Source organism: Stegodyphus dumicola, chromosome 6 (assembly GCF_044657685.1).
Source record: "Stegodyphus dumicola isolate Sdum_Otavi_A_Nest chromosome 6, ASM4465768v1".
Taxonomy (NCBI): Eukaryota; Metazoa; Arthropoda; class Arachnida; order Araneae; family Eresidae; genus Stegodyphus; species Stegodyphus dumicola.
The window spans coordinates 92,235,196-92,261,725 of NC_140773.1; the positions used below are offsets into that span (position 1 = coordinate 92,235,196).

Genomic DNA, 26,530 nt, shown 5'->3' on the forward strand with positions numbered 1-26,530 from the left:
ATAGAGCTTGAAAATATTTTGCATTCCAAATTTTCTCCCCAGATGCTTTCATTAATAATGCTTATGTATTTATACTGATCCATATTATTTCCTTTTAAAAGTAAATTTTCTATCCCAGAACCAATGAAATATACCCAAACCATAATACTTATAACTTTATGCTTAACAGCAGCCAATACGTTTTTTTCGAATTCCAGTTATTCATCTGGCTTTTGCCTCAGAGCAGTTCATTCATTAGAACCAAATACATTAAATTTGACTTGTTCGTAAATGTAACATTATTTAACGTTATATCTTTTCTTTCTTTGGATTTTGAGAACGCCAAACGTATTTTCATTATTTTCTTGTTAACAGAGAATTTCTTTCTTGTTGATAACAAATTTATTCGCGTGTTTTAACGACTTTCTAACAATTTCAGGGTTAACTTTGTTAACTTTTATTGCAAATCTTCTAAATATTCTGCAATTTTTACAGCGCTAGTTTTTAGGTTTCATTTGATTTTTTATAGAAAAAAATCTCAGATACCTTCGTGTTAGATTGGAATGTGGTCTAAATTTCAAGATATTTTCAAGAGATTCACGCATTTCCATCGTTTCAATACAAAAGAGCTGAACCTTTTGCATCAAGAAATATTTGAAAATTTTGATTGCGCTTATTACTGTGAAAGTATAAATCACGGAATCTGTCACTTAGTGCTTCCTCGAGAAATTTCTAAGACGAATTTGCTTCTTACAACTGGCTACTTTTATGACTCCAATCGTCTGTACCAGTTTTAAATTGCAGCTCTACTGCCAGTTCGTCTTAAGTGAAGCTTCGCTTTTATTGGTTTCGTAATGCTCATCCTAAATGTGTAATCCAATTCCAGCTATGATTACGCTTCACCCGTCCCTGCTGAAACCTATTTTTTCCTCCTTCCTTGCAACCTAAATTCTGATGCGGTGATGCTGCCCAGTTTACTTCTGTCTTCTTCAACTATCTTCAGTCGATCTCGGAAAGGGTGCCTGCTAGTTTTAATAGCTCTGGAGTTAGCCTGCTATACCAGGGGTCCTCTGTTTGCGTGAGCTCCTTACCGTTGGACGTCATATGGGTTCTTCAGTTAGAGATGACATAAGTGTACCTCTGTGTCTTTTCCGCAGTAGATTCCTCATGTACAAGGGATGTGCAGTAGAAATGGGTTTGGCTGCGGTTCTCAACCTAAGACTGACAAGATAAGTTATTATGTAGTTTTCGTTTCATTAAATAAGTCTTAGGAATCACTTATAAGTTTCGAAATTAAAGGAAAGAATAGAGTAGTAAAGTAGAGAAACAGAGGTTGTTTTAAAATAGCTGTTAACAAGTAACGTTTTAATAGTCTATTGGATTAATTGAGAGAGAAATTTTTCTTTTATTTTAAAGATTAGAAGAGAATCATACACTTAAAGTTTTGTAATATAATACCTTAATATAAAACCAAAATTAATTTCTGATCCGGTGCTTGCATCGCCGGTAAAAACTAAATCAGATTAGCAAAGATTCTTAATTTTGGGGGGTTGGAGCTAATTTTATCAGTGCAATTTTGTTAAAATTTGTATTGTCATGGCGATAGCAAGGGCAGGTGTTGTTAGTCGTAAGTTATCAAATTGTAGTGAATTAGCTTTTTAACTGTGTTTTATTTTTTTTTATTTCTGTTTGTTTTTCATTTGCTCTCTCTCTCTCTCTCTCTATACATATATATATATATAATCAATAGATTCTGCCTATTAACACAATATTATGCTCGATGGTTGGCAAACCCCACCGGATCAATTGGCTCATTTGTTATTTGCTCATTAGTTACAGCTACTAACAATAAAATGTTTACAAAATATAAGCCAACAGTTAAGTTATTTCAAAACACAACCTTTTCCTTTTGAACTTATTATCTTCTAAACGGAGATCAAAGGATCCGGCTGGTGTTGCCACACAGGCGTTTCCAAATTATCGAATCGTAAAGCATCTGCACCCGTGTGGTGACCGGGTGTGAAAGAATAGCCCCAATGTAGCTCATGCATACTGTAAAAGTCGACTAAAATGGGTACCCAGTGTCTGGGGATACAGCCGGGCACCCTGCCCCTGGGGATTGTATCAGGGGACTGGACGACTTGGAAATGGCCTAAGGGATTTTTGCTTTGGAACCTGAAATGTTCGAACACTGTACTACAGTAGGGGACTGCCTATCGAAGAATTTGACAAAATTAATATCGATCTACTTGCCATTCATGAAATGCAATGGCTTGGGGAAGGTACCATTTAGAAAAGAAACCACACGGTCTACTACAGCTATTATGCGAAACACATAATTTTGGTACTGGTTTCTTATTGAACAAAAGTTTAAAACGTTTAGTGATTGATTTTGTTCCTAAATCACCCCGACTTTCAGCTAAGATGAAAGTTTTTTAATTATAGCATTATCAATGGACATGCACCTACAGAGGGCAAGGAAGAGGAAGAGAAGGCATTTTTTTTATAAGGAACATTCTATGTTATATAGATCTTGTCCCAAACATGACACTAAAATTGTTATGGGGGATATGAATGCTAAATTGGGTAAAGAGGATGAATTTAGACCAAAAATTGGACAGCATGGTTTAACATGACAGTACTAATGGCAGTGGACAACGACTAGTACTTTTTGTTGCTGAACATAATATGATAATTTCAAGCACTGTGTTCAGCCACAAGAGAATACATAAGATTACTTGGCGCTCACCTGATGAAGAAACCTGGAATCAAATTGATCATGTACTCATCGATGTTAAGCATTCTTCGGATATCCAAGATGTTAGAACTTATCGAGGCGCCACCTGTGATTCGGACCACTTTTGAGTTATTGCTAAACTAAATGCTAAAATTTCAAACGCCCGAAAGATACAGGGAGAGAGGCAAAAAGGAGTTGATTGTGAAAAGCTGTAAAATGAGGCAATTGAACGAAATTTCCAGTCCTCACTCAGAGAAGAACTAATCTAAAAACATGGCGGAAATGGAAACCGTGGAAAATGAGTGGTGTTTTCTCAAAGACTCGAGCATACGCTCAGCTGACAACACACTGGGATATATGGAAAAACCCAAACCAAGGGATTGGTTTGATAGTGAATGTTTTCTTGTAACAAGCAAAAAAAGCTGCTTATAAACATATGACCCAAAAGCGACATTCAAGACTCTCTGTTGAGGAATATAAGAGTTCTAGAAAACAGGAGGAGAAGATCCATCGGCTTAAGAAAAGACTTTTTCACGACGACCTATTTAAGGATGTTGAACATATGAGGGGTCCAATGAAATCCATGCTTTGTATCGTGAAATTAATCTTGGCCGCAAAGATTTTAAGCCTAGAACTACTGCCTGTAGAGAAAAAAACAACATCATCCTAAATGATAGAAACGAGTTACTCCACAGGTGGAATGGAAAGTTTACTAACTTGTTGAATGACCATGCGCGGAATGGGTCTTCAACCTGCCCAACTACCTCTGTAAACAGCGATAGTTTTGCAGTTGCTTGCAAAGTTCTTTTTTATAATAATTTAAAAGGCAAAATACAAAGGCAAGAATCAATTTTTTTCATATATAGCATCTTTTTTATTCTTTGTAGCGCTCACTAACTCATTACTGATTTCAGGCATGACAGCACTTCGAAAACTAAACTGAAACTATATGTGAGGTGAAAGTAGTAGTAGTTATTATCTAGTAGAAGGTAGTTGTTTATTATGACCAATAATAATTGTTGCCTACATCACTCCCCTACCAGTAACAAATTTACGTTACTCTGAAAACATGATGGGACAGAAGATACAAATATCTATATAAATAACACTGATACAAATATATAAATTGAAATTATTTACACAAAGAAAAACATAATTAAGTTTTAAATTAATATGAAAGAGTTATAAGTTCAAGAAGAGTCAATAACGTCATTAAAACGGACTGGAAGTTTTACTTGTCTTCCACTAAAAAATCATGCGTGTTGATTTTTTAGATTGTTCTATCTGCTGACTTGGCACAGATGTTTGCTTTCTTGGCACAGATGTATGATCACTTTTTGAAGTTGGGGACAAAAGTTCATTAGGTTGTAACACATAACTGGTTTTAACCTATCCTCAGAGAAACTAACTTGTTTATTTTTAATTAATAGAAGAACATAGTTCGGGGTTCTTTGCAGTACCAAAAGGGTCCTTCATATGGAGGCTCAAAAGGTTTTTTTACTCTGTCAACCCGCAGAAACACATGCGAGCATGTGTACAAATCTTTAGGGATGAAAATCTTTTGTTTATATTTGGATTTGGATTGATAGGGCTTTAAGAGGGCCATCTCATTTCGAAGATTACTTACAAAATTATCATCAGACATTGGCATGTTTGATTCTTCAAAAAATTCGCCAGGTAATTTAATAGTTTTTCCATAAACCATTTCAGCTATTGTATACTTACAGTCCTCATGTAGAGCAGCTAGCAAACCCATAAGAACTGTTCGTAATTTTTCTGTCCAATGAAGAGAATTATGACATCTGATAGCTGTTTCTAAAGTATGGTGTAGACTCTCAATTTTCCCATTACTCTGAGGATGGTAAAAAGTTGTATAGTTAACTTTTACTCCACATAGCGAAGCCATATTTCGAAACAGTTCTGAAATGAATGGAGTTCCTCTGTCAATAATAACACAAGAACCTACACCAAATCTTGTTATCCAATGTTCATAAAAGGCTCTTGCTATACTTTCTGCTGTGATATTTGATAACGGCACCACTTCCATCCAAGAGGTAAACCGATCAATACGCTTTAAACAATAAGTGTATCCACTAGAAGGTGAATAAGGCCCAATTAAATCAATGTGCACGACACTAAATCTTTCGTCTGGTGCTTGATATTGAGAATATTCTGATTTTGTATGTTTAGTTACTTTATTTTTCTGACAATCGATACAAGTTTGGGCCCACTACTTAACATCTTTTTTTTTATATATATATATATATATATATATATATATATCCGGTCAAATGAATCCTTTAGTAATCTCTTTTACAGTACTTAGGATTCCAGGATGATCTAAACCATGAATTACATTAAATATTTTCATCCGAAAAGTTTTAGGTATGAATTGTCTGATATTAGAAGTAGAGGTATCGCAATATAAGAGTTTTCCTGATGGTAATTGGTGGTGTTTAATATGCAATGATTTGGAATGTAATTTCAACTGTATCAGTTCATCATCATTAATTTATGCATCTGCTATCAAGTCAAAATCAACAACAGGTGAATCGATGTCGAACTGTATCAGTTCATCATCATTAATTTATGCATCTGCTATCAAGTCAAAATCAACAACAGGTGAATCGATGTCCTCAATTCTAGATAGGCTGTCTGCAACCACATTATTTTGACCATTTATATGGCGTAGGTTAGTAGAGAATTGTGAGATATATTGTAGCTGTCTTAGTTGTTTGTCTAAGAGAGGCTTTGTTATTATTTTGCTTAAAAGCAAATGTTAAGGTCTTATGATCCGTATAAATAGTAAAATAACGGCCTTCAAGTAAATGTTTAAAATGTTTAACGGATAAATATATACCCAAAAGCTCGCGATCGTAAGCGCTATAATTTTTCATTACATCATTAAGCTTTTTTGAAAAAAAAAATGCAATAGACTTCCATCCATTTGGTTCTTTTTGTTGAATAACTGACCCAATAGCCATATCGGATGCATCTGTGAGAAGTGCCAGAGGGTAATCCGAATTGGGGTAGGCCATCAAAGCTACTTCAGCAATATCTTGTTCACATTGTTCAAAACTTTTTCTGGTTTCATTGGTCCATAGTATTTTACGTCGATCTTTTTTTGTAGATCCTTTCAAAAATTCATGAAGAGGAGCTTGAGTTTGTGCGGCATTTTTTATATAATTACGATAGAAATTGATCAATCCTAAGAAGGAACGAAGTTGGTGTATATTTTCTGGAAACGAATATTCAGCAGGTTTTGAACCTTCAGCAGATATTTGATAGCCCAAAAAGTCTATTACAGATACTCCCAAAACTGATTTGCTAATATTAATTCGGAGACCATATTTATCTAAACGCTGGAAAACTGTTTTAAGATGTAAACGATGTTCTTCCTCGCAAGAAGAGGCAATCAACACATCATCCAAATATGGAAACACGAAGTCTAGGCCATAGAAAACTTCATTGATGAACCTCTGAAAGGTCGCGGGGGCATTTTTGAGACCAAACCTCATGATATTGAATTGGTAAAGACCAAAAGGTGTGATGATGGCAGTTTTTTCTTTATCTTCATCTGCTACTGGAATGAGAAAATACGCTTTAAAGAGATCAATTTTAGAAAATATAGTTTTATGAGTTAAAATATGTTGAAAATTTTGAATTCGAGGAATGGGATAACGATCAGGTACAGTTAAATCATTCAGTCTTCTGTAATCCCCACATGGGCGGAAAGAACCATCTTTCTTTCTCACTATGTGGAGAGGATTTGCCCATTCTGAACTGGACGGACTAATGATGTTATTGTCTAGCATATATTTGAATTCTCTTTTAGCTATTTCCAACCTTTTAGGGTCTAATTGTCTTGCTTTACAACTTACAGGTTGTCCTTTAGTTATAATATGATGTTTCACATTAGGCTTCACAGTAGAAATAAGAAAATTTGATTTGGTGATACTAGGATACATAGCAAATAAATCAGAATATTTACCTAAGCTGACCGTTGTATTTACAGTTTCATTAATAGAGATGGGTGCGATGTCACCATAAACTGCAACGTTCGTCACACCATCAATTAGCCTTTTATGCTTTATATCAATCAATAAATTGAACTTATTTAAAAAATCTTCACCTAATATGGGTTTGCTAATTTTTGCTACAATAAATAGGCATTGAAATTCTCGGCGTAAACCAAGATCAAGAATTAAAACTTCTGTACCAAAAGTATCAATTTCTGTATTATTTGCAGTATATAATTTATAGTCACTAATAAGTTTGTGTTTAGAAGTACGATGAATAAGGCTTACCTCTGCTACACTGTCAACCAGAAAATGTAAACCTGTTTTTTTGTCCATGATAAATAAGCGGAATTTACGGCAATTTTCTTTATTTACAGCAGCAGAGTCTGCTGCTGATTTTACTGCTGATTTTCGTTTTCCGGGGAGTTGTTTTTCCATGTACAAGGGGATTTGCATCTATCAGGAGAATACTTTTTTCGAAAACGAAAGTGGAAATAACAGTACTTGAAATTAGGGTTATAACGGCTCCGAGACTTAATTCGATCATTAGATGATCGACTACTATTTCTTGAGCGAGGACGAGAATTCCTTTTGACAATTAGTTTTTCGAGTTTATTATCCAAAGCTGCAATTTGTTGTCGTAACTCAGCAATAGCATCTGCTCCTGGAGAAACAATACTGGTGGCACAGTATAGTTCTTGCTTCGGTTGCATTTCGATGATACGATCGGCCATTAGAGCCAGTTTTTCGATATCTTCATCACTAACGATTAAAATATTGCGAACAGAATCTGGCATTTTCTGCAGAAATAGTTTTTGCATCTAATGGTTCTGTGAGACTAAAGGTGCATCCAAGAGATAATAAGAGGTTTTCTAAACAATAACAACATTTATTTACAAGAAAATATATGAAAATTTCAATCAATTAGAGAGATATTATTAGGCATCTCTGCCTTCCATGTCCTACACCTTTAGTATCCTGCCTGCCACTGACTATTGGGACGAACACAGCGCCCTCTAGTCAGAATGACGCTGGAAATATGTAATACTCCCCACCTAAACTCACTTCAGTTCACGTACCATTGAATTTTAACTAAATTTACATTCAGGAACCATTTAAAATTACAAGAATAAAAATATAAATAGCATATTATATCAAATACAAAGCTTCAAAATTATTCAGTCACTTGACATACAAAAACAAATTACACTTTTAACTTCCAAAGAAAATTGTTCAAATATCAAGCCTTAAAATATAAGGACAATTAAACTATTATTAATACACAGATAGAACATCAACAGGTTGCAACTCAATTAAACTAATACAATTAAGGATTAATTTTCAAATTATACACAAGTTGTACTGAGCGTTTTATTTGTCCTTTAGGAGTCTGAATAAAAAGAGAACGAACTTTTCCATCTCTTCCTGGATATAGCTCTAAAATGTTTCCCATCATCCACATATTTCTGGGATAACGCTCATAATTAATCAAAACAATATCATTCACTTTAAATGAAACTATTTTACCTGGTTGTGGAGAAATATAAGCTGATCTTAGATTAATTAAATATTCCTTTCTCCACCTGTTCCAGAAGGGATTCAAAAGTGTTTGCTGATATTTATATTCCTTTACCAAAGAATTTCTATTAACATTAAAATTTTCATTTTTATGTTTTATTACAGGTAAAGACACCAACCTTTTACCAATAAGAAAATGAGATGGGGTGAGTGGAGAGGGTTCTGAGGGATCGTTGTACAGATATGTGATAGGCCTGGACTTAACCAGAGCTTCAATTTCCGAAAAAACAGTTTCCAATTCCTTCAAAGAGAAAGAGGATCGCCCAACAATTTTCTTTAAGCAGGTTTTAACCGTTCGTATCTGTTTCTCCCAGAAACCTCCCCACCATGAACTTTTTTCAACCATAAAATTCCAAACTATACCTTTAAAAGCAAACAAATTTTTAACTTGATCATTATCTATCTGATTCCACCATTTTTTCAATTCACAATTTGCTTTTTTAAAAGCTTTGGCGTTATCAGAATATATAGTGGAACACAGTCCTCGACGAAAAACAAATCGTCGGAATCCTAACAAAAAAGAATCAGCACTTATGTCAAGAACTACTTCTAAGTGGGTACCTCTGTCACTGCACAGCTGAATATAAGTAAATAACACTTTGAATTAAAATCACGAACAAAACTTGGTCCGGCAAAATCCACACCGCATATATCAAATGGTGGATGCTCTTGAATTCTATCAGGCGGTAAAGGGGCAACCACCTGCATTCCAGATTTCACTTTGAATCGTCTACAAATCAGACAGTTATTTAACACTTTTTTCACAAAATGACGACCTTTAACAATCCAGAATTTTAAGACACAATAACACGCCGAATAAATACTAATTCAGAAGTCAATAAATACTAATTCAGAAGTGCTTAACTTCTGAATTAGAATCCAGAATTGTTCTCGTAAATGTGTTAAAGTTGCAGCAACACTTAAATGGCACATTTTAGTATGAGAATCACAGATAAGTAATTCAAGAAATTTATCATTAGATGGAAGAAGCCAAGGATGTTTGGCTCGCATATCGTTACTTGAACACTGTAAACGTCCCTTTAAACAAAGTAAGTTATTATCATCAAGTTCAGGATTCAAATTAAATATGCGTGAACTCTCATCGATAGTTCCTTTATAAAGAAGTTGGGTAACTTATGTACTATAATGTTTGAATTGAGTAGCTTTGATCCAAAAACGCAAAGCTTGCTCGAGTTCTAGAGCACATATAGGTCCATTTAATTTTGCAGAATTAGATTTAGAATTGCGCACAAACCTTTTAATCCAAGCAGTAACACGCAGTAATTTACTTATTTCGCTGAAGTCATTAACGTCCAGTAATGACGACATAGGTAAGTTTCCATTAGCTGAACTGGTTACCATGGAATTAACCAGTGCAGTCCGTCGCTCTTTCACTATAACGCGTTCATCACAGATGTCATTAAAATGATGTAGCGATTGTTGAAGAGGCCACGAGTAAAGCGGTTTAGACAACCAAACAGGGCCTGACCACCACAGAGAGCTTGTAAGAATCCTCCTAGCCGATTCTCCTCTAGTAGTAAGGTCTGCGGGATTCTCGGAGCCGCTGCAATGATTCCAACACTCAGGTAGAGTCAGTGACTGCACTTGAGCTACTCTGTTGGCGACAAATGGTTTCCATTGTTTAGAAGATAATTTCAACCAATGAAGGACGATTTGAGAGTCGCTCCAAAAGAAAATTTGTTTCGCGAAATTAGGAAATAGACCTTGTAAATAATTTCCTAAACGTGCAGCGATGAGTGCTGCCATTATCTAACGCTAATCTTGCAAGAGTCAAAGTTTTTAAAGGAACAACCTTACTTTTTGACATTATAAAGCTCACTTTGATTTGGCCATTGTAATTCACGTACCTTAGGAACGCAACAGCCCCATATGCCTTGGGACTGGCGTCACAAAACACATGAAGAGAAACTTCACTTATTTCTACACAAACAAAAAACCTTCTTTCAATAGATACTGATTCAAGTTCACAAAGACCAGAACACCAGGTTCTCCATTTATTTTGTAGGTCACTTGGCAAATCTTCATCCCATTTTAGACCACTTTCCCACATCCACAGTGATTACAAAGGGACTAATCAGTCCACATGGATCAAATATCATTGAAATAACTCTGAAAACGTGACGCTTGGTGATTCTAACATCAATGGAATTCCTAACATCTCTTAAATCTAATTTAATTTTATCCTCAGTCGGATCCCACTTCAATCCCAAGAAACCTGTTCCTTGCCCGAAGTCAGTATTTTCCTCATATCCGTTTTCATTCCAAAGTTTATACAATTCCGAACAATTAATTTTTAATTTCCTCAAATGAAATCCCGCTGCTTTCTATTGCCGTAGACGTCAAATGATAAGCATCTTGAACGGTATTGACTCCATAGCAGAGATCATCAACATAAAGAAAAGAATTTAGCATGTCATAGCATTTTGGATGATGTTCCTTAAATTTCTTAATGTGAAATTTCAAAACGCAAGCCAAGGAAAATCGCGAAGTAGTTAAACCGATTGGGGACGATTTAAATGAAGAGTTTCGGTTGAATAACCTACCTCTTCGGAAAACCACAAAAATTTAAGGTATTTTCTATCTTCCTCTGCAATCTCTATCATAAGAAAAGCTTTCTCTAAATCTCCGCAAAATGCAACTTGATATTCTCGAAATTTAAGAATTATGTCCAAAAAATTTGCATAAAGATTTACTCTCGATTCTAGAGACTCATTAAGATATTTATTATTTTCATTAGCCTTACTGCTACAGTCATAAACAATTCTAACTCGAGTTGTTTCCTTGTCATCTCTAATTACCGCTCTGTGGAGCATATAATATCCTGAATTTTTATCTTCATTAACACATTTTCCCACAATCTGGCATTCTAACTGATCCGATATAATTTTATACTGGTCATAAATTTCTTGATTTTTATATAGTTTGCGATTTACCGAATCAAAACGCTTTTTCGCAACCTCATAATTCAACCCAACATAGAATTCAACCCAACTGTCCAGAGAATTTTCAAATTTTTCAATCAATTGATTGTGCCATTCAGAAAAGTTTTGTATGTCTGACTGAAATTCTTCTATTTTCCAAAATGTTTTCAAATCGCACAAAATGGAAGAAGAGTCCATGACTAAACATACATTTTCATAATTATCAGTCCATTTATTACTTCCTTCCACTCCCGCTAATAACCAACCGAAACAAGAATTTATCGCAGTAATGTTTTCATTAACTTTACTCTCTCGTCATAAACAGCGTCCCAAAATGAATCGCATCCGATAAGTATTTCCTTCTGACAGTCGCCAGAAAATGAATCAGCCAAACCTCTTTCCTTCAACGCATTGCGAATAGATAAATCAGGAATTTTCAAGGAGAAATTAGATATATATTCCGTTATGACAGCTTCTAACTCGTGCGATTTCGAACTTTGATCCCTATTGCGCAACGTCAACCGTATTCCTTCTCACGTGCCATTTTGTCTCCGAAAGCAAAAATAGCTATTCTTTCGTAGCGTATTGGCTTTAATTTTAATTCTTTAACTAATCGTGATGAAATAAAACTTCGATGACTACCATTGTCTAAATAACATTAGTTAAGATTGAATTTTTATCCGAACAGGCTAAAACTGTACATGTTTGTAAAAAGGGCTTATTTTTGGTACATATATTACTGTGAAACACAGAAATATTCTCGGCGTTTTTATTAGATTTAGATTGTGAGTCATTCAAAACAGTTTCGCTTTCCAATTGCTTCTCACAACCTCTCAGTGTAACATTAAAGGGGTTTATTTTTTCTACACACTGACTCATGATGAAAATTGCTTAAACAATTTTTACACGATATTTTTGCCCTACATTCGCGAGACATGTGATATTTTTTAAAACAACACCATCTAGCTTCAGTCTTTAGCTTCTTTATTTTTTGTTCTACATCCAATTTTTTACAACTTACGGAATCGTGATGACCGTCACAGAATAAACAACATTTTTTATTTGTGTATTTAACGCTGAAGCGGTTGATATATTTTTAGAATTTGAATAGTTTTTCTGATAAGTTTGACCACTTTGATAATTTTGCGAAAAGGATCGTTTCGTTTCGTAACTTTTTTAGGGGGCTCATCACAGTTTCGGCAATTTCCCTAGATTCGACTTCATTCCTCAAAAACGTAATAATTTCCGAAACCTCACAATTCACTTCCCTGTTTCGTTTTCGGTGAAAATCTAACACCAAATCTTGTGGTAGCAACTTCAATAACACTGGATTCAATAAATGCCCATATGAACCCTCCGTTACATTTAATGAACGCAAATTTCTTATATTAACTTCTATTTCATAGTATAATTTACGCAAACCCTTAACATTAGACGAACTTCTCACGGGTTCTAAGCTTAATAATTTAGTCATGTAAGAATTTATAATAGAATCAATTCTACCATATCTTTGTTTTGAAAGCTCAAGACATGAGTCATAGTTTTTCTCATTTAATTCAAAATCCACAACAACGTTATATGCAGGACCAGAAAGAAGAGATTTTAAATATTGGAATTTTTCAATTTTCGTAAGTGAATTGTTTGAACCGATTGCGCTATCAAAACAGTTTAAGAATTCCATAAATTTGCTAGAATCATCAGTGAATCGCGAAATTTCTAACTTTGGTAATTTTAAAGCCGTGACGGTGTTTTTCGAAACACTAGACGTGTTAAGAACTGAAGAAGTCCTCTGAACATTTTCTGCTGCTAATTCTTTAATTTTGCTCCTTAGTTTAATCTTAGCGAATTTTGTCATCGTATTCTTCCGAAGCTTTTAATTCACTTTTAAATTTTTCCTAATCGTCTATGAGTGCTTACACCTCTAAATCATGGCTTTTCAAGATCAGCTCTTTCGTTTGTAATAGTTACAGTAGTTCTGATAATTAACTTACGTCTTCGACAGCTTCATCGAGCTTCTGCACTCTTTTAACTAGTTTAGTAACACTAGTGCGAACGTTACTTCTTTTTTCAATTATTTTCGAAAGCCTATCCATATTAACTCAGAATTTGTGAGTTCAAAAGATCTTACCTCCACAGTCCAGTATGCAATGTTACGTATCCAAAAGCGTACGTAAAGTATCCAAACTTCTCAGAACTATAATCCAGTAATGATGACCAATTACTTCCGATATTCCACATTCGCGGACAAGATGCACCAATTTTGCATCTAATGGTTCTGTGAGACTAAAGGTGCATCCAAGAGATAATAATAGGTTTTGTAAACAATAACAACATTTATTTACAAGAAAATATATGAAAATTTAAATTAATTCGAGATATATCATTAGGCATCTCTGCCTTCCATGTCCTACACCTTTAGTATCCTGCCTGCCACTGACTATTGGGACGAACACAGCGCCTAGTCAGAATGACGCTGAAAATATGTAATAATAGTGTTTTAAGAACTTTATCCGAAATGCTATCAGTAGCAAGATTTCGCATTTTTTTTTTTTTTTTTTTTTTTTTTTTTTTTTTTTTTTTTTGACTAAATTTACTATCTCCCAAGTCTATGCCTGTTAGCAGTCTCTGAAAACGTTTATTTTCACTTTCTTTAAAAGTGTTCAAGAGACGTTCTTTAGCAGAAGTATATTTGGTTTTGTTAATGTCCCATAAACTTTAAACAAATTTTGCAGCCTATTGCGAAACTAAGTACCGTATTTTTCGCCGTATAAGACGCACCCAATTTTAAAGGAGGCAAATCTAGAAAAAAAGATTATGAACCAAATTCTGTAGTAAAATATTTTATATCAACTGTATAAAGTTAACAGCAGTTCAAGAAAAATTTTATGTCAACCATGTAACATACTAAGAGCTATCTTTACTCTCATAAACAATCAGCAAACAGTGAAAGTAACAAAAATAAGGCTGTCATGTTTTTATTCTAACCCCAAGAATTCCTCTTCTTCGCTGCTATCAGAAATGAGGAAGGACAGATCCACGCAGTCATTGTCATCACTTTCTTCCTCACTGGTGTCAAATAAGACGTCGTCTTCTGTTCCATCCAAGGCATAGCTAATGCCACACTTCTTGAATGATTTTACAACAATGTCTTTCTTTACAGAGTTCCATGACCTTTTAACCCATTCACACACTTGTGTGATAGTGGGCCTCTTCATCCGTCCAGTAGGAGTCAGATCATGGTTCCCAGCTGTCATCCAGGTGTTCCACTCCTCTCGCATCAGAACTTTGAACGGTTTGTTAATAGAAACGTCCAGAGGTTGCAGCTGGCTGGTAAGACCACCAGGAATCACAGCTATTTGGGTCTTAACTTCCTTAAAGCCAATCGCAGCGCGAGGCAGAGACCGTCCAAATACAGTGCGAGGCAGAGCGGGGCTTCCTGGTCTCAGACGGCGCCAAGAGGTGGAAGGGAACGGAGTGGCCGAGTATTCCTGCGGTAAGGTATGTATGCAGAGGTGAAGGGGCAGCGGAGGGCCATGGTGGGCTTTTGTATTTGCCGTATAAGACGCAGGCACTTTTCCCCCCTGATTTTGGGGAGAAAAAGTGCGTCTTATACGGCGAAAAATACGGTACTTGAATTTAGTTTTCTCAGCAGTTATTCCACAAATAGAAAACTGTGCTTCTACTTGATGAAACCATATCTCTGGCTTTGCCCAAAAGGGAGGTATTTTCACACTTACCCGTGCTATTTCTACTTTAATCGCCGATTCTTCACTTACTTAAATTTTTATCAATAATTCCGATGTCACCAAGAATGTAGTTGCTTGCCAAGTTCTTTTTTATAATAATTTAAAAGGCAAAAAACAAAAGCAGGAATCATTTTTTTTCATATATAACATCTTTATTATTCTTTGTAGCGCTCACTAACTCCTTACTGATTTCAGGCATGACAACACTTCGAAAATTAAGCTGAAACTATAGGTGAAGTGAAAGTAGTATTTATTATCTAGTAGAAGTTATTAACAATTATTATGACCAATAATAATTGTTGCCTACAGTATCTCGACACCATTTTTGGCAGAAGTTAGAGAAGGAATTTAAAAGCTCAAAACTAACAAAGCCCAAGGCCCTGACTCGATTACTTCAGAACTTATTAAAAGTGCTGCAGGTCAAAACATTGAGGAAATACACCACCTAACACCTCATCGAATCAGTTCGGAACCAAGAAGTTTTACACGAAGATTGGAAACTGAGCATCATCTGTCCTATACAGTGGTACCTCGACATACGAGTTTAATTCGTTTCATAACCTTGTTCGTACGTCAAATTGCTCGTATCTCAAAGGAATTTTCCCCTCTGAAATTAATTGAAATGCCATTAATCCGTTCCAGCTCCCAAAACACCACCTGAGTTGTTTTTCTTAAGTGCTTTTGAATAAGAAAAATGTATTTACAAGAAGAAACATTTATTTATAAATAACAAATACATATTCTATAAAACATAATTAAAAGAAAAGTGAAGTGCTTACGGAAGCGCTTAATTTTCGTCACTAGTCTTCGCTTTTTTCGTCACACTTTGTTCCTTCTGTAGATCATTTAAAAAAAACTGTCCAAGGAGGTTTGTTGCTTCCTCCCTTTCAGGATATTGCGGAAATGTGTTAGGGAAGTTTCGTTGAACAACGTATGCACGACCAGTTGCAACTTTTTCGGGGTGATTTTTATCCACGAACGCTACAACTTTCTCCCACATTCCCAAGATCTCCTTTATAACTCTTGTAGGGATAACCTCCTTCATCTCGGGCTCCTCTTCAAAACTAATGTTTTGTTGAACAACCGTATGCTGCTGCGAATGTAGATCGTGTAACTCCTCGGTTGTCAGCTCCTGAGACTGTTCCTCGACGAGTTTTTCACATCTCTTTCATCCACCTCCAGATCCTTGGAGTTTCCCAGAGAAACAAGTCTAGTCTGAGGTGGAAGAAACTGTTAGACGCTGCACACGACACCAACATGCGCGCGCATGTTGCGGTCGTGTGCAGCGGTGTAGTGTGCTATTCCTCATATCTCAAAGCAAAATATCGCTCGCTCGGCGGCTCGTATATTAAAACACTTGTATATTAGGGCACTCGTATATCGATGTACCACTGTAGACAAAAAAGAATACATTTGGGAATGTACCAACTATAGGGGAATCAGTCTCCTTCGAGTTTTCTACAAACTACTTTCCAATATACATTTTAGTAGACTAGTAACTTATACAGAAAATATTGTAGGTGATTACCAATGTGGTTTCCGGAAAGGAAGATTTATAGCAGAACAAATCTTTAACATTAGGCAAATTTTGAAAAAAACTAATGAATATGGCATTGCAAACACCACCTTTTTGTTGATTTTAAGACTGTCTACGATTCAATAAACAGAGAATAAATTTGAAATGCCTGAAAAACTTATAAACTTCGTCACCATTAATTAGCTTACAGAGACAAAACTTAGGGATAAAATTCAGAATAATCTTTCTGAGCCTATTGTTGTTTCAAATGGACTCAGACAGGGTGATGCACTGGTCGGCCTTGCTTTTTAACCTTGCCCTCCAAGAAATCATAAAAGATTCCAACATTAATACTCGTGGAACTATCTTTAACAAGTCTGTTCAGATTTTTGCGTTTACTGACGATATTGGCATAGTCGCACGCACTCCTGAGTCACTTAAAGAGGCTTTTACATCTCTAAAGGCTGCAGCCAGCAAAATGCGTCTAGCAGTCAACCAAAATAAAACCAATTACATGCCATATGGTAATAAAAGCAGCCCCTATATTGAAATTGGGAATTACAAATTTGAAACTGTTAGCAAATTTAAATATTTAGGATCAGAAGTTAATACTGTCAATGATTTAATGCCTGAGATCCATAGTAGAGTCATAGATGCTAACCGATGTTTTTTCGGTCTAAAAAAATACTTGAAGCCTAACTTCACTAGCAGAAAAACGAAAATTTTAATTTACAAAAGCTTATTCAGACCCATTCTTACATACTCTGCTGAGACCTGGGCAATGACAGAAAAAGCTAAAAGTAACATTTCTGTCTTTGGAAGAAATATTTTGAGAAGTATTTTTGGTGGCATAAAATGTAACAACATCTGGAGAAGAAGAACTAACTTTGAACTCTATAAATCCTTTAAAGAGATATATATAGTAATATATATAAGGATTCAGAGAATGAAATGGGCAGGAGACCCCTGTACAGAATGGATGAAAATCGAGTAACTAAAAAGATCTCGGCCAGATCATTCGGCACCCGAAAAAGAGGGAGACTTAAACTTAGGTGGCTCGACTGTTTGGAAACAGACTTAAGAATTTTAAAAATAACCAATTGGATGGACATGGCCATAAATAGAAGAGCTTGGAATTCAATTCTGAGGAAGGCAAGGACCCATCCTAGGATGTCTGTCCATTGAAGAAGAAGAAATTATCTGAGCGTTATGCGTTGGTAAGTCTACATCAGATGATACATTATCGATGAACGATGGTGAAGATTAACATGAACATGGATAGAGTGATTGAGATCTTTATGATGAATTGGTGAATACCAGAAAACACAACGTTAAAGGAAGATGATAAAATATGACACAATTTTAAATGAAGCTTAATTTCGTTTTGTTTCCTAAAGTGAAATTACTTTTGTTGGATTTCTAAAACAAAAATGAAATTTTGATTTCTTCGTACTATAAACTCTACATAGCATTCGCTTAAAAAATTCTGATGTGTACCCGCATGACTTCCTTGTACGGTCTATTAAATTATACGCATTTTTGCTGCATTTCCTTTAAACTGATTTCCTCGAATTTTAATAGAAATACATTTCCGATTCAAGTAATTAAATTTTCACTTCGCGGCAAGGCAAAAATACATAAAACTCAAAACATCTTCATTTAAAAACTTTAAAATATAGAAAACCAAACAAAAAAAAAATACAATTAAAACAGTTAGAAAACCTTTTTCTTACACTTAAAATTAGAGTTTCTGCTCAAAAACAAACAATTCGGCCAGCACTCAGGAAGGGAGATCTTTTGGTGCATAAAATTGAAAGTTTACTTTTGGTCCCACTAGGCAAAAAGACACTGAAGAAACTAACTTAATTCCTTGTTCTGCTAAGTTTCAAATGTAAAGAAATAAGGTTGCTAAGTTGGGCTTAACCGCATTTAAACAACTTTTAAATTATTGATAATTCTACAACCGGTGCGTGAAGATTGCTTAAAAGCATAAACACCTTAAGTAGAACATTAGAACAACATAATTCTATCATTTTTAAAGCAAAAATGCACAATTTAACAACATATAAGAATAAAAAAAAAAACAGCTCACCGAACAGCGTAACAGAGTGGGTATTTATATATATATAGATATAGATAGATAGATAGATGTAGAGGTAGATTCTTCCACTCCATTTACTTCTACTTTAACTTAGCGGAACCATGACGTAGCGCAGCTCGCAGAGCAACAAACGACTATAAGACTTGGTGGGAAACAGACGGTTTCCTTGGACGCTCAAGTTGCTTGTGTCACAAACGGACGATGCTTGTCTATTATGTATAGTGAGCCATATTACAGCAGACGGGACCTTGAATTTATTTATTGAGGACTGTGAGTTAGTCATCGTATATAAATTTTGTAGAACGATTGGACTTGTTTCACCATGAGATTTCCATCTGAATTATTAGTCTTTACTTTTATATTTTATTTCATTTATTTAATATTAGTAAAAATAAAGCGGTAATTATGCTTAACATGTGCTCTACCATGTTCTTTGAAAGTAAATCATAAAAAATTATGACACACAACCGTGGCGCGAACTCGACGAATCCAAAAGTAGTGTTCTAAAGTAGAACTCTAAAGTGTCTGAATAGTGTTCTGAGTTGAAATGAGCATTGATTGACTGTGAATTTAGTGGACTGTTCTTACAAGGTGTTGGATTTATTGAATTGCTCTTACAAAGTGTTTGGATTACCGGTTGAAGACGATCATCTGTCGGGTGAGTACAAAACTTTCTTCGCAATATGAAGTTAATAGAAATTCCAGAACTGGAAGCAGCTTTAAAGAACAGTAAAAGCTCTGAAATCAAAGTTTGCATAAGCTTATTTTTAATACAGATGGAGAGCGAAATAACGGGTAATGATTACGTGAATTTTCTGGCTTTATATTTAAACAAGATTCTGAAGAATTTAATAAGAAAATAGATACAGTTCAGAATAGTTTTTCTTTGAATGACTTAATTAAAGTTTGTAATGTACTATGCATAAATTCAGAAGGTTCGAAAACGGCAGTAGTAACCCAAATTGTCTCTTTTCTGTGTAATTTATCTGTATTATTTGAAAATATTTTGTATGAAGAAAATAGTGATATAGAACATGAATCTGTTAATAAAATTTCTGAAGTAATGTTTGATGATAATCAAAGAGACAATCCACGTTTTAATGATTCTCAAGTAAATAACAGTATGCAGCTTCCAATTCAAGATTATTTTAAACCTCATCTTAGTTTTTCGGATAATGAAAGTATTGTTAATCCTTTTTCTGGTAATGCATACGAAAATGTTGATAAATGGATTGATGAATTTGAAGATATCATTAGTTTTTGCTAAAAAATCATTAAAAGGTGAAGTAAAACTATTTATTCAGAGTGAACCTAAAGTTAATGACTGGTGTAAGTTAAAAAAGCTTTTCAAATCTGAATTTGGTAAAGCTTTTTATTCAGCTGAATTGCATGAAATGTTACGTAAGCGTAAATTAATGCCTAATGAATCTTTAGATGAGTATGTTTTGAAAATGAAAGAAATGTGTTCGCGAGGTAACATTGAAGATGCTTCATTAATTAAATATGTTATCGATGGTATTCCCGATTCGGTGGTGAGTAAAACTATACTATATGGTTGCGAAACAATATCTGAGTTTAAACAAAGGCTAAAAATTTATGATAAAAAGAGATCCGACAATGATAAATGTAAAAATCCGAAACCGAAAGTAGACACTCAAGTTAAAGATAGAAGTAAGCTTGCGTCATCAAACCGAAATCAATCTAACGTTAATAAACTCAAATGTTTTAGTTGTGAGGAATTTGGGCATTAATCTTCTCAATGTATAAACAAATCGAATGGGATAACATGTTTTAAATGAGAATTGTTTGGCCATAAATCGACTGAGTGTCAAAACCAGAACCTCGAGAAACGAGCATCCTTAGCTCGAATTTCTGATAATAACTAGAATTATGAAGACTAGAAATAAATAATCATTTAGTTGATAGTCTTGTTGACACTGGTTCAGATGTTACAATATGCAGCGTAGAGTTACATAAGCAAATTGGTTCTCCAAGTTTGAATCTTAGCGATATCACATTGTTCGGTATCGAGGCAAAGCAAACGCATCCCATTGGCTTTTTTATTTCTGATATTTTAATTGATAGTTTTTCACTTCGTACGAAAATTTATGTTGTTAAGTCGTTAAGTAATAAAATTGTGATAGGTTTGGATGTAATGAATCAGTTTAACTTCTCCTTTACCGAGAATGGCCTTCAAATAAGTTCTCATCGGAATAAAAGTAATGTAAACGTGATAACTGCTGCTTCATCTCGAAATGCTAACGTTCGTTGTGTTATGGGAAATTTGAATATTGCTGTGTCATTGAAGAATGTTTATGATCTTTCGCAATCGCCTGGCGTCTCTGTTAATCAAAATTAAAGTCCCGAAGGTGGAAATAGCTCGAAGTTTAATTACCTTTCACATCTGGTGAATGCTATTTCTGTCAACGAGATTGATTTATCTCATATTTCGAATGTGAAACATGAAGAAAGACTGTGTAAATTAATTAATTCGTACAAGCCTCAGAAAAGTAAGCAATGTAACTTTAAGACGCAAATAAATTTATGCGATGAAATTCCTGTCTGTCAAAATAGAAGATACATGTCTTTCGCAGAATAAAAAATTGTTGACGAGCAAATTAAGTAATGGTTCAAAGAGGGCATAATAAAGCTGTAAAGATCGTGACTTGTAAAGATCATGACTTGTAAAGATCGTGACTTAAAGAGAACGTGAAATATAAATAATAGGACAAGAAATTGCATTTTATGGTGTGGCAACAAGAAGAAGATTCGGAAGATTTTTATATATTTTGTTTAGAGAGTTTAAGATTTTAATATAATAACAGTTGTAAGAGTTTTAACTGTAGTAGCTAAGAGTTTAAAATTTTGATAGTTAAGAACTGCAGCGTTTATTTTTTTGTTCTGTTCTAAAATTCAAATAAAAGTACTTTGCAAAGAAATTCAAATAAAAGTATTTTGAAAGTATTTTGTTCATTCTGAAAATTTAGCTTTGTTCTTCCTACAAGGTTCAATATCCGTCATATTGAAATAAGGAAAGGATTTTTACCAAAGCCTAGCAATTCTAATTATTCTGCGCCTAGAGTTTTGTGTAACAAAAAAGATTTTTCCAAGAGACTGTTCCAAGAGACCATTGACTATCGGAAATTAAATAAGAAGATTATTAAAGAAAAATGCCCACTTCCCATAATCGCAGAATACTTGATCGGTTAGAACAATCAAAGGTCTTCATGACACTACATTTGAAAAATGGCTTTTTCCATGTAGACATAGATGAAAAGGGCACAAAATATACCGCGTTAGTAACACATAATGGTATTTATGAATTTCTTAAAACTCCTTTTGGTTTATGTATTAGTCCAAATGTTTTTCAAAGGTATATTTATTCAGTATTTCGTGATTTGCTAAATGAGGGTGTACTAATTATTTATATGGATGATATAGTTGTACCGGCTAATGATGAAGTTGAATGTTTAGAGAAATTAGAAAGAGTATTCAAAACTGCTTCGAAATATAGATTACAAATAAATTTCAAAAAGTGCCAATTCTTAAAGCGAAAAATTGTATTTTTGGGACATGTTATTGAAAACAGAACTATTCGACCATCACCTTCCAGAACTGTTGCTGTTCAAAATTTTCCACAACCGCGTAACTGTAAACAAATACAAAACTTTTTAGGACTAATATATTTTCGTAAATTCATTCCGCATTATGCTAAAATAGCTAAACATCTTAGTGACTTACTTAGAAAAGGTATTGGTTTTAAGTTCGTTTCCGAACAACAAGAAGCATTTTGTAGATTGAAAGAAATTCTCTCTCGAGCACTTGTTCTACATATATTTAGGCAAGGCTATCCATTAGAACTTCATACTGATGTTAGTAGTCAAGGCTTTGGAGCGGCACTACTCCAATTGTCTGATGATGGTAATTATCACCCAATGCAGTATATGAGTAAGAAGACTTCACCGCAGCAAGAGAAACTCTGTTGTTACGAATTAGAAGCTCTTGCAGTAATAGAAGCTTTGAAGAAGTTTAGAAACTATTTGTTAGGGTCTAAATTCAAAATTGTAACTGATTGTAGTGCTTTTCAGAAAACTTTAGGTAAAAAAGATTTGAGTCCTAAGATTACAAGATGGGCAACGTTTATTGAAGAATTCGATTACGAAATTGTACATCGTTCAGAAATCCAAATGAAACATGCTGATGCTCTAAGTAGGAATGCTTTAATTTTAACATCATACACATCCGGCGTAACTGAGAAGATTCGGCTAGCACAGCGACAGAACGAAGATGAACATGTGAAATTGATCAAGAATTTAGTCGATAAAGGTGAAGAAAATGGATTCTTCCTGAGAAATAATATTTTGTACAAATTGGAAAATGGTAAAGATCTGCTAGTAGTTCCAAAGCCATTGCAGAACGCAATCATACAGAAGGTACATAAAAAAGGTCACTTTGCTGTAGAGAAAACTGTGAATGCCGTAGTGCAAGAATTCTATATTCCTAGACTGAAATGCAAAGTTGAAAAAGTAATTGCTAACTGTATAAAATATGTACTGTGCAACAAGAAACAAGGGAAAGCAGAAGGATTTCTTCATCAAATACCGAAAGAAAATCTTCCCTTGAGTACGTACCATGTCGACTTTATTGGACCTCTTCCATCGACAAGCAAGAGATGCCAACACATTTTGACTGTGATCGATGCTTTTACGAAATTTACTTGGTTCTATCCAGTGAAATCACCAACTACGCAAGAAGTTATTTCAAAATTGAAGCAACAATAGACTGTATTTGGGAATCCAGCCAGAATCATGTCAGATCGAAATAGTGCCTTTACATCGAAAGAATTTTCAGCTTATTGTACGGAAGAAGGCCTAGAATATATTAAAATTACTACTGGTATTTCAAAAGGTAACGGACAGATTGAGCGAATCCATAGAATTTTGATTCCTGTTTTGTCGAAATTACCACCTGAGGATTCAACAAATTGGTTTAAGTATTTTCCAGATGTCCAAAGAATAAGCAAAAGTACAACTACGAGAAGTACAAAATGTTCACCGTTTGAGCTTCTCATAGGTACAGAAATGAAGAATAAGGAAGATCTGAGAATTAGTGAGATACTGAATGAAGAATATCTAAAGCAGTTGATGCAAGAACGCGATGAAAGAGAGAAGATGCGAAAAACAACATTTTGAAGATACAAGAGAATCGTAAGCAATTTAACAAAAGATGGAAGAAACCGAAACAGTACAAGATTGGCGACTTGATAGCCATTCAGACAACTCAGTATGGGACTAGTTTGAAACTACGACCTAAGTTTCATGGACCGTATAAAATCATAGCTGTTAGATCAAATGACAGATATGAAGTCGAAAAGGTAGGATGCCATGAAGGACCGAATTTGACATCTACTGCGGCTGACCATATGAAGCCATGGTCAAATTGATTGATGTTTGTATCAGCTCTAACCTAAGGACCTGATACACTCTTTTTTTTTTTCTTTTTTTTTTTTATTATTCTCTTTGCAGGTATCTCATGATTATGATGTCCTCTCAACAGACATCGAGGACGATGTCCCGCAAGATGGCCGAAGCTATGGAAATCATCGACGACCGATGCTGACTTAGAATACCTAGCGAGGTGACGTCATCTCAGCTTAGCACAGTGCGGAGCAATCGAGACAACGCGAGATAGCGTCCAGACGTGAGGAGGAGCGGAGGCAAGCAGACGTCTTGTAAATCCTCAAAGAGTTGATGGAAACAGATGGTTTCCTTCGATGTTTAAGTTCCTTGTAGCCAAGCTGATCATATTATTTAAAGCTAGCTGTGGATGTTACGAGTGTGTGAGAAATGTTAATCATTACATTAATCCTGTGTGGACTGAGTACAACTATCATGACATCACCTGCAATATTAATTTTACTTAACTTACCTTTTGTTACTTTTATCTATTTCTTATTAGTAAAATAAAGCATTTAATAATGCAATAGACGTGCTCTCCGTGTGTGTTTTGAAAGTAAATACTACATACATATATATACATATATATATATGTAGATACCAAAGATATATATATATATATACATATATATATCTTTGGTGGAGGCGGTTTTAAACAAAAAGGTAGGTGTATAACTACGTGTTATAGCAGCTCTATATACAAAACTTCAAAAGTTCTAAGGATACTCGTTTTTGAGTTAGGCGAGATACATATATCCGTACGTACAGACGTCACAAAAAATCTCTCCTGAATCCATTTAAATACATTTCATAATCCATTTTGTGAAACATTGTCTTTAATTCTAACCTTAGGAAGAGATATCACGCGAAAACATCATTAAATTGCATTCGATTGCAGTCAAAATGAATATGTTCGTTGATATATCATACCCGCAGTTTTTCGTGATTACAATATTTCCTTTATTTCGTACAGGTAAGTAATAACGCTTTTTTTAACAAAATTCACAGATCTGAACTTAAAATTTTTTTAGGAAATTACATTGGTAGCGCTTATAAAAATAATAGTTTCCACACCTAATCTATGTATCTATGTCTGAACTAATACAAAAAATATGTATCATATTTTTAATTTGCTTTAAGACATAGTAACTCAGGATAAGCCGGTGAAGTACCGTGGCAAAAATTAGAAAAGCTAAATCTGTCTTAAAATGCCTTACAGAATATTGGATATATTAGTCAGTAAATTAAATTTATCATCGTTAAATTCAGACAAAAATCTATTCTTCTACGCATCATACACATAGAAATTAAGGAAGGTTGAATCAATTTTGCTAAATACTTTCCGAATACAATTCTTTCGTATCATTACAGAGACACGTTTTGGCTAAATAATATTGGTTTCTAGTATTGAACTGTATGTCAAAACAAAGGTAAAATGCGTGAAAATAAGATAAATGTGGAAAATTTATATGAAGAAAATTGTCTTTCACAAAGCAGGCTATTAACACCACCAGGATACTAATGATTTTCTCTTGGACTCCTAATAAGAATAAACTAAAAAGTAGACGCAAAATAAATTGGGCGAAGCTGGCCGAAAACAAATAAAACGAAAGTTGGATGGCATGTTTGGAAACATCTTATGAGTTTATAGTCATTAGGTTACTTTGAAGCAGAAAACGTGAAAATGAGCAATGCCCTCGTCAGGACTCGAACCTCAACCTCTCAATTACTCCTCAAGTGTACTAACCGTTACATCACGAAAGTATGCTGGAAGGAGGAAGAAAATGCCTTATAAGTTATTAAAAATGTGTTAATGAAATTGATACCTTAAATTAGAGTTACTCCTTTTTAAAGCAAACGGACGGAGGTTTTTATTAATTTTTCTACTCGTAATTATTTTACTGCATAAGTAGGTATATTGTTTAGCAAAGTACGGATTTAAATTCTAATAATTTGAAGCTCGTTGCATCTTGAAAAAATTCCGTCATAGCTGCAAATAAGCAGCATACTGTAGAGAATCCACCTACTGAATGTAGTGAGATATTAACGTCCTTTGATGCCAGAATTATTCAAACACAAATAATTATAACTTCGCTCAAGTAATCTGCTATCAAACGTGATCTTAAAAAAAGTTCTTTTATCTTTCATTGGAGTTTCATGAGAATAAGAGGAAAGAATTTGCAGAATCTTCATTAAATTTAATGCCACATTAGTACGTTCATACTCCGCAAGACGTTAAGACGTTGAGATTAAAGGTCAACTAGATTCCGAATTAATACATTTTTGAAATTAACGAATAGGAGACCTTTTTCTATTACTATAAATGGGCATTTTTCTTTGATCGTAATGACTGGTTCCTCGCTCGCAACACTGAAAGATTTTCGATAATTTTTTCATGAACGGACATACGACATAGCCATTAAATAAATTCAGTTTTTCTCACAAAAATAATGGAA

The 26,530-nt window shown here is 34.5% G+C and overlaps 1 protein-coding gene across 2 annotated transcripts in view; it reads right to left on the minus strand.

The window, feature by feature from the left end:
• Positions 1 to 26,530, minus strand: part of LOC118185611 (protein turtle-like) — an 886,541-nt gene that overhangs the window by 438,109 nt on the left and 421,902 nt on the right. The gene's annotated exons all lie outside the window — the stretch shown is intronic.